General features: G+C 38.1%; 1 long non-coding RNA gene across 1 annotated transcript in view; it reads right to left on the bottom strand.

Moving 5' to 3' along the window:
- LOC106149362 overlaps positions 1 to 7118 on the bottom strand; it is a 16547-nt gene extending 9429 nt beyond the window's left edge. Inside the window, exon 1 of the long non-coding RNA XR_001235500.1 lies at positions 6900 to 7118. This is a non-coding gene — a long non-coding RNA (uncharacterized LOC106149362). The remainder of the gene's footprint in view (positions 1 to 6899) is intronic.
- Positions 7119 to 9292: the final 2174 nt, after the last annotated feature.

Genomic DNA, 9292 nt, shown 5'->3' with positions numbered 1-9292 from the left:
CTTTTGTCTGTAACTCACTATTATTTGTCTATTTGTTTTCCTGAGAAACTATTTTTGTAGATAATAATATGTAAAACGATAACCATTGATAATTTCCTACCATTTTGTCTGTAGTATGCTAAGTCCCCCCTATTATTATGTTATCCTTGTTTTACTCTTTAAAATAAAAAATTAAACAAACAAACAAACAAAAAACAAGTATAAAAAAGCAAATTGAGACAATGACATGCCAGAAGATGCACCAGAGTCATTGAAAGGGGGCCTACACTGAGCGCTGCTGCTGCTGCAGAGGCAGTATTCCTCGTGCATGGCCGGTGGGCATGTGATAGGATTTTGACAGTGTCTTAGTAAACAAAACATCAAGTTATCACACAATTCAGCCATTACATAGCTGAGCATTTATCCCAGGGAAATTAAAATTGAAGGCAAAAAATGCTTTTAGCAGTTTGATTTGTAACAACCCCAAATGGAAACAAGTCAGCTATCATTGAGCTGATGAATGCTTAAATAAACTGTGGTTTGTATGAAATACTATTCAGTAGCAAAGAGAAATGGATTATTAATATATGCAGAACCTAAATGTACCTGTAGAGAATTAGGATGGATGAAAAAGTTGTTCCTAAAGGTTATATTCTAAATGACTATATGTATATAACATTTTAAATTAACATCTCTAGTGAAATATTAATAGACAATATAACCCAACATTGAAAGTACAGAACTCAAAGGTTTTGTGTATATTCACAGAGGGGTACAACCATCAGCAAAATCTAAGTTTGGAATATTTTCATTACTGCAGAAATAGTCTCTCCCTCTTCCCTGTCCTCTTAGTCCCTGGAAAACATGAATCTGCTTTCTGTTTCAATAGATTCATCTATTCTGCACATGCAATACAAAATGAATCACATAATATGGAGTGTTTGTGACTGGCTTCTTTCATATAGAATATAGTGTTTGCAAGGGTTTACCCATGAGGTATCGGTATTTCATTTATTTTTATTACCAAACATTTGATTGAATGAATATACCAAATGTTGTTTATGCATTCATCCATTCATCCTAAATAGATATTCAGGTTGTTTCTATTTTTGGCTGTTATGAATAGGTGCTATAAACATTTGTGTTCAAGTTTTTGTGTGGACTTTACATTTTCACTTCCCTTGGGTATACAACAAGAAATGGAGCAGCTTGGTTATATAGTAACAATATGTTTCACTTTTTGAGGAAATCCTAAAAGAGTTTCTAAAGTGGCTGCCGGATTTTATAATCACAGGAACAATGCAACAGTGTTTCATTAGCGCTATACTTTCACCAACACTTGTTATTGTCAGTCTCTTTCTTAATAGTCACCAAGAGGATATAAAATGGTATCACACTGTGACTTCAGTGTGCATGTAACTAAGGGCTATTTTAGGGTGAAGCTGACCATTTTTGGAAGTGCTTGTCATTTAAGTATTTTTGTTTACTAAAAGTTTATGGAAAACTACTCTTCCATAAACAAAAATAAACTTCTAGGAAAGTACATGTACTTTAAGACCATAATGTTAAGTGAACTAAATCAGACACACAAGATTAAATACTGCATGGTTTCTCTTAGAGAAAACAAAGAATAAATAAAGAGCAGACTAAAAGGTAGGTAACAGGAAGTAGGTAGCTAGATCTTTTTCAAAGGGAAGGGGGACCGAGAGATGAAGGGAGGAAGAAGGAGGAAAGGGAATGGAGGTGAAACAAAGAATTAAAATATTTATGTACATGTACCAACTTCACACAGGAATGTGAACATTGTATGTTCTAAACATTTACATAAAAATGAAGGGGATCAAGATTTGAATGGGGAGAGGGCAGACAGAAAAGGAAAAGGGGATAAAGCAGGAATTAAAAAGTATTATGTACATGAACCAATTTTCCACATGGATTGTAACATATGTACTACAAATATGTTACTAATAAAAAGTTTTGCCTATTTTAATTGAATTTTATCTGTTTATTATTGAGTTTATACATTCTGGATACTAGACTTATATTAATAGATATAGGGTTTGCAAATATTTTCTCCTATTTTGTGGGTTTTATTTTCACTTTCTTTCTACTGTGATTTTTTTTTTTTTTTTGGTACTTGGAATTGAACTCAAGACCTTGTGCTTGCCAGGCAGGTGCTTGTGCCACTGAGCTATATCCCCAGCTCTGCTCTAATTTTTGAATAAATTTTTTTTTTTTTTTTTGCGGTACCAGGGATCAAACTTAAGAACCTGTGCTTGCCAGGCTAGGGCTTATGCCACTGAGTTATATCCCCAGCCCATAAAAAAATGTTTTGGTTGAAATCTACCTTATCTATGATTTCCTTTATTTGCCTGTATTTTTGACTCATATCTAACATTTTGGTGCTAAGAAGGGGTTCCATTTTGTAGGTGGATATCCAGTTATTCCTACCTCTCTTATTGAAGAGATTATTCTGCCCCATTGGATTTTCTGGCATATTTGTCAAAACATGATATAACATTTGTGAAATAAAAGAGTTAATGACTTAGGAAACGGATTAGGTGTTGCCAGGGATTAGAAAGCTGGTAGGAAAATGAAGGATGCTGACATTTCTATAAAATGGCAACATGATGGGTCTTAGTGGTAATGGAAATGTTTCTTGTCTTGATTGTATTTTACATATATTCTTGACATGCATCATGCCATGTATTTTTTTTTTTCATGTCATGTATTCTTGTTATGTATCCTGGTTGTGATAATATACCGTTGCTTTGCAATGGGGTAATGAACAGTAGTGAAAGAAGTTTACCTGTGTCATTCCTTATAGATTGTAACAGTTGATTGTGTCACCTGGAGAAGTTTAGAAGTTTAAGGAACTCAGCAGGGAGCCAGGGTCCTTATTTTGTAAGCATCATCACCCTGTGTAAGAGTCGGACGCTGAGATGGTGTGGGCGCTGAGATGGTGTGAGTGCTGCACCTGCCTTAGGGGTGGTAGCCTGCTTAGGGTATAAGGAAGGAAAAGAGGCTTACTCTTCCGCCCCTTTTGCTCTTGCTGCTTTTGCTGTCTTCTGCCGCCTTGAACTGTTGCTTCTGTGCCATCCTGGCATTACAGGTGTGGATTACCACATTCAATTCTTCTGTCACTCCTAAATGTGTAATTGACTCATGTCAAAATAGCCATTCATTAGAGAAGAAAAATGAAACCATGTCATCATTTTTCAGTAATGGTCACCAATGTTGTTTCCCACCTGGTTGATGGACTTCCATAACACAAGCAAATTCCATAATATCTTAGTTATGTTAATTATTAACATGCTACCCTGCCTTGCTGCCAATGAGTATGTACTGAAACCTCCACAAACTGTGAGCTACATAAACCTTTCCTTCCTTAATTCTTGGCATCAGGTATTTTGTCTCAGCAACGAAGGAAAAATAACCAAGACACAAATGCATGTGAATACAACCATGTCTTAAAAATAAAACTTTAATAATTACCCACTGGGAGGCGGACAGCATGGGGGATTGAGATGTGGTTAAATGGCACAGCTGATCACTCCCAGGAGTGTAAGAGCAAACTGCTTATAAATGAGACCTGTGGAGCACTGTTCAGCTTCCCAAATCATTGTGCGGCCATTCAGCGGGGCTGGCATTGCCCTGGTGTACCTTTCCTTGTCTTCTGCTTCCCATCTCTCTTTCACACTCAGAGAGACACATGGACCAAGGGGTATACCTGAGGACCTGAGCACGGCCTCGTCCTCCTTCCTGAGCAAAAGGAAAGTGAGCACAAAAATCTTTAAATCTTTATGAGACTATAATTCCAAAATGAACAGGACTGAGTTCTAAGGACCCTAAGTGACACAGTGTTAATAATTAACATAACCAAGGCATTACAGAATTTGCTTGTGTTATGGAAGTTCGTCAGCAGGGTGGGAAATAACATTGGTGACCATTACTGAAAAATGATGGCGTGGTTTCATTTTTATTCTCTTTTGACATGAGTCAATTGCACATTTCGGAGTGACAGAAGAACTTGAGTGTGGTGACCCACACTTGTAATCCTGGGCTGACGCAGGAAGATCAGGAGTTAAAGAGTCCAATCTGGGAAATTTAGTGGCTGAGTGAGTGTGATAGCTGGCTGTGTCAATTTGAGTCAGTTATGCTCAACCAAATAGGCTCAGCATAGTCCCGGGTGTGGAAGGCCCAGCCTACAGAAGATTATTGCAAGGAATTGTATGAAAGGGAAGTGAAGAAGGAAGCCTCGCTTCTGGTCCTTAGAAAGAGCTTGTCTTCACCTTCGCCTTAGATGTTCTCTCCTGGCTTCCAGCACAGACCCTTCAGCCTCCTGATACAGACTGGCCTGGGACACTACAGGGAGCTCCAGGCCTTTGACTGGCTCCTTCGGGTCTCCAGCATGCAGCCAGGTCTTTCGCACTCTTCAACGTCTGACTCTGGGCCGCCGTTGTAAGGCAATTTTGTAAATTCCTATATATATTTGTATATCTTGCATTAGGTCTATTTCTCAAGTGAGCACTGGCTGATACAGTGAGATTATGACTCAAAAAAAATAATAAAAAGGCTGGGGATATAACTGAATGTGAAGGTTCTGGATTTAATCCTAGCACCAAAAAAAAAGATAGAACAGTCAGGATAGTGCCTGAGAAAATACGAGCATATTCTGCCATATATCTTCTACCGTATTTGCAGGGCCTTTGCCATCCATCTTAGGTCTTTCATCATCCCCTTGTGTATTCCTCTGCCTTCCTCCAGTCTCCCACTGTACACACAACGTATTTCTCAGTTTGTAGAATGATTCATTTTTTGCTCCTGCACTGCTCAACCCCTTCTCAGTTACCCTTTTGGTAAAAACAGCACATTCATTTAGAGTTTAGCACTGCTGAACACTTTGCAAGCCCTTTATCATTTAATCTACACAAAAATCTCTGCAGTAGGCACAAATATTAGAGTATTTTTTAGACAACACACATGGAAACACAGTGTTTTAAAAAATTGCCAAGGTCACATAACTATCAAAACGAAAATATAGTGACTAAAAAGTGATCTGAAATTGTTTTTTAGTTATTTAGAAGGATCTTTGACTTTCTCAGGGAAGTTTATGGCTAAAATTTGTGGTTATGATGAATATGTGAAAAGACTCATCTTCCAACCCTGGCTTTTGAAAGACCTTTCCTTCATCCACACCATCTTCACGCTGCTCTGCTCATTTGCCATTGAAAAAAAGCACAGGGCTCGGGAATGTATCTCAGCAGGACAGTGCCAGCCTGGCAAGTGAGGTCGTGAGTTTGATTCCTAGTACCATAAAAAAAAAAAGAAAGAAGAAAAAGAAAAGAAAAGAAAATCACAAAGGCCAGCCTGTATTTTTTTCCTTTCAGAATTAACTCTAAGAATTTTAATGAGATGGTTTTTTAGTGGGTATGTGAAAAAATTAAAGAGATATTTTTATAATATTATAAGATATGTGACTAAATAAGAATCTTATGTTTTTATAAGATTAAAGCTATGTGACTATGAACCTTAATCTAAGACACAGCCAAAAAAAAAAAGAAAAAAGTAATGAAGGAAGATTACTCAGAAGTTAATCCTGTTGTTTTCTCTCAAGAAGAGAATTGAAAGAGGGAAACTGTGATGTGGGGCAATCTATTCAGAAGTCAGAAAATGCTTTTAAAGACTGGCACTGGCCTTTAGTAATACTAAAATTACATATGCAGAACTTAATGCATTTGCATCTTATCTACTTTCAAATTCACATGCAGACCAAGTGCTAGAGAAGGGTCTGCGGTGCTTCTCATATCCAGGGAGGCTGAGCGGGACCTGCCTTAGTGATAAGAGGGCCACGGCTGAAACTGACATACGGAGTATGAGGCAGGGTTGGAGTCAACCTCGTGTTCATTTTGCATTTCACACAGTAAATGTTAAGGTGCTGCCCTCAGAGAAATCTTGGGAAATCTCTGGTGCACATTAAAAATACATTTGCTTACATAACTTTCTTTAAAAATGTTATTAAGATGTTTAGAAATTGAACCAGAACAGTTAATTATAACAGCATGGACATGAGCAAGGATCATGTAAGAATCTTTGTCTTACAATTCCTGGGCCTCCAAGCTGTACTAAATTTTTAGATTTACATTACAAACCACAGACGTGCAAGCAAGAAAAGCCCACTTGAAAATGAGCCCATGACAGTTTTCATTTTCATTTAGGAGGTAGATGCAAAAAGCACCTATCTACCTTTGGGAAAAGGGGAGGGGATTTGTTGAGGGCAAGTATCTTGTGCTGGTACAAAAGCAAAGGATTCACCTGCTGAGGTTGGAACAAGAAACACATCTTGTCCAAAAATCCTCACAGATGAGATGCAGAGGTTTTTCTTTTTCAGAACAAAAAATATAAGAATACAGCAAACTGCTTCTCAGAAACTGTGTATGGCAGAAGACAACAAAGGGACATCGTAAAGGGTGAAAAGTGTCACATCAGCGCATATTACCATGCCAAGAGAAAAATCTTTTTAAAAATTAAGGAAAATAAACACTTTTCTTACCAATCAATCTTAATAAAATTTATTGCCCACAGCCTGAGCTATACTCAGTGTCAAAAGGAGTTCTTCAGTGAAAGTAAGACACTAGAGGCAGAAGGAAAACAAGTATGAAGTATATTTTATATTTTTAATGTCCTTATAGTTGACTCTAAATAAAAAGGTAACAATGTATTGTGGGAATCAGCATATGTTGAACAAATGTATGATAGTATCACAAATGATATAATATAGGAAATGTAAACAAACTGTTGACGTGTTGATGGGAAAATAAGCCATGAAAAGTTTCCCATCATTAATCATTAAGAAAATGGAAATTTAGCCACAGTAAGATTCCACATGTCCTAGAATGATTAAAATTCAAAAGACTTACAGTACCGAGACTGGCAAGGAGCTGCAGAAGTCCAAATCCATATGCTGCTGGTGAGACATCCAACGATACAACCACTAAGCAAACCAGTTTGACAATTTCTTATACACGTAAACACTCCCTCAACATACTATCCAGAGGTCTGTTTCTAGGCCTTTAGCAAAGAAAAATAGGAACATTTGCAAAGTGCTCCCTGTGCCTGCAGTCTTGACTCGGCTTGGAACCAGGAAATACCTTTTGTGAGTCCTGGAGATGGAAAAATGAGCCGGTGGTACAAAGCAAGCTTATGGGCAGGACAAAAGGTCTGTAAGGAGAAAACAGCCAATGGCCAGAGGGGCAGAGCTGCGTTGCTGGCTGCCGGTCCACGGGCAACAGAAAGACAGCAACGACACCCACGTTCTTTTCTTTCACTTTTGACCTGGGCTTTTAAGGCTCCATAACACAGATACCACGCTGAATAAAATGATGCGGCCGAACGCTAAAGTTAAGCTTCAGTCCTTCATCTAATGAACTCTCCCAAATGCAAAAGATGTTGCTGTAGAAATAGAACATTTCTTTTAGCGCGTAAGTGGGCCTGTGGATTGAAATTTTTACCTCCATGATTTTTTTCTACACCAGGAAGTGAACACAGAAACTTCACACTGAACTATATCACCAGCTTTTTAACTTTTTATTTTCTTTTGGGACAAGATGTCTGTAAATTGCTAAATTGTCCAGGCTGGGCTCTACCTTGCAATCCCCTTGTCTCAGAATGCTGGCATAAATTAAGAATTTAGGTGGTCATAGTGGCTCATGACTGTAATTCTAACATTCTGGGAGGCTGAGGCAGAAATAAGTTTGAAACCTCCCTAGGCAATTTAGTGAGATACTATCTAAACATAAAAATGCAAAAGTTTTAGGAAGGTAGCTCAGTGCAAAAACTGGATTCAATCCCTAGCCTTGAAAAATAATTCTTTTTTTTTTTTTTTTTTGAGGCAGGTTTTCACTATGCAGTTTAGGTTGGCCTTGAACTCGCAGTGATCCTCCTGCCTCAGTCTCCTGAGTGCTGGGGTTACCAGCGTGCACCACCATGCCCTGCCTTAAAAAATTCTTAATTTAACAGCAAAAACCAGAATTACAATTTAAGAGGACACACTTGCTTCTCATTTTAATTAAAAATTTTTTCCCAGAATATCTGAAAATCTCTAGTTTACATGAAGTCTTTCTACAGAAACCCCAGCTTTTAAAGACTCATATAGATTGATCTGCATAATTATCTATAGAAATTCAGGTGGTTTAGAAACTTCTTTACTTTCTCAGGCCTTTTAGTTGAAGACCTTTCTACTTTCTTTACCAGATCTCAAGTTCTCATGGGCACAATCACAGTCATACTTTATGTGCTTCAAAAATTTTTTTTTCTATTTTTAAAATAATTTTGTTTTTCCTTCTATTAGTACACGTTTGCAGTACATGGTTACGCTCATCATGGGCAGCTGGCTCATGTGCATAACGTCTTAATCCTTTTTACTTCCCCTCTCCTCCCTCTCCCTCCATCTCTTGATCTTCCCGTCTGTGAAGGAAAAACTATTTGAAGTCATATGTGTGTATATTTCTCACTAAAGTTTATTTCATCAAACTGATACCTACGTTCTGAAGTGTGCAGCATGGAAATAATACTGAGGTTTTATGTAGATAGATATTCAGAGATATATAAATAATCATCATTTTAACAAACAGATTATCATTATGTTTCATTTTGTTGATTTTCAGTATTGAGGAAAATGAGCATTCCTACCATAAATATTTGCATTCTGAGAGCATGCTCACAGGGCAATGTCACTTTTGCCTTGGTCTTGAGATATTTTTTATTATCTTAAGATACTTCTATGTGTTTTCATTCTTTTAAAGAGAGGGAAAAAAACCACTGGCCAACACCCTAAACAAGCATCTGAGACTCCTTGACCATGCTAGGAGTCAGTTCCTGTTTCAGAGTTGGTCTTAATTGTCTCTATTGTCCTTTGCCGTCCACAGGCAAATGCATCCTCTTACATCGCTGCCCCCTGACTCAGCCTTAGTGTCCGCATCTTCCCGGCCCTCCAAACCCACTCCTCTGCTGCCTGCTGAGCCCCCATCTATCTGGCAGACGAGCTGTATTGGCTCCTTTGCTGACACGGCTGTGCCTGATTGCACTGCCCAGGCCCCATCCTGCTCGACCAACTTGGCTTCCAAATCCATGAGTCCTGACTCAGGACATGACCAATTGTCTTTCAGGAAGCCCTCCAAGCACAGTGACTTCTCCTTGCTTCCTTAGCTCCCTTAGTTTGAGCTTCACTGGTCTTGGTCTCAGTTCCATACTTATTACCAGTATATTAACCAGAATGTTGATTCAAGTATTAAATATAGCTCAACATTTTTAT

Source organism: Chinchilla lanigera, unplaced genomic scaffold (genome assembly GCF_000276665.1).
Source record: "Chinchilla lanigera isolate Chin_1 unplaced genomic scaffold, ChiLan1.0 scaffold00043, whole genome shotgun sequence".
NCBI lineage: Eukaryota > Metazoa > Chordata > Mammalia > Rodentia > Chinchillidae > Chinchilla > Chinchilla lanigera.
This window is presented reverse-complemented; position numbering and strand designations above follow the sequence as displayed.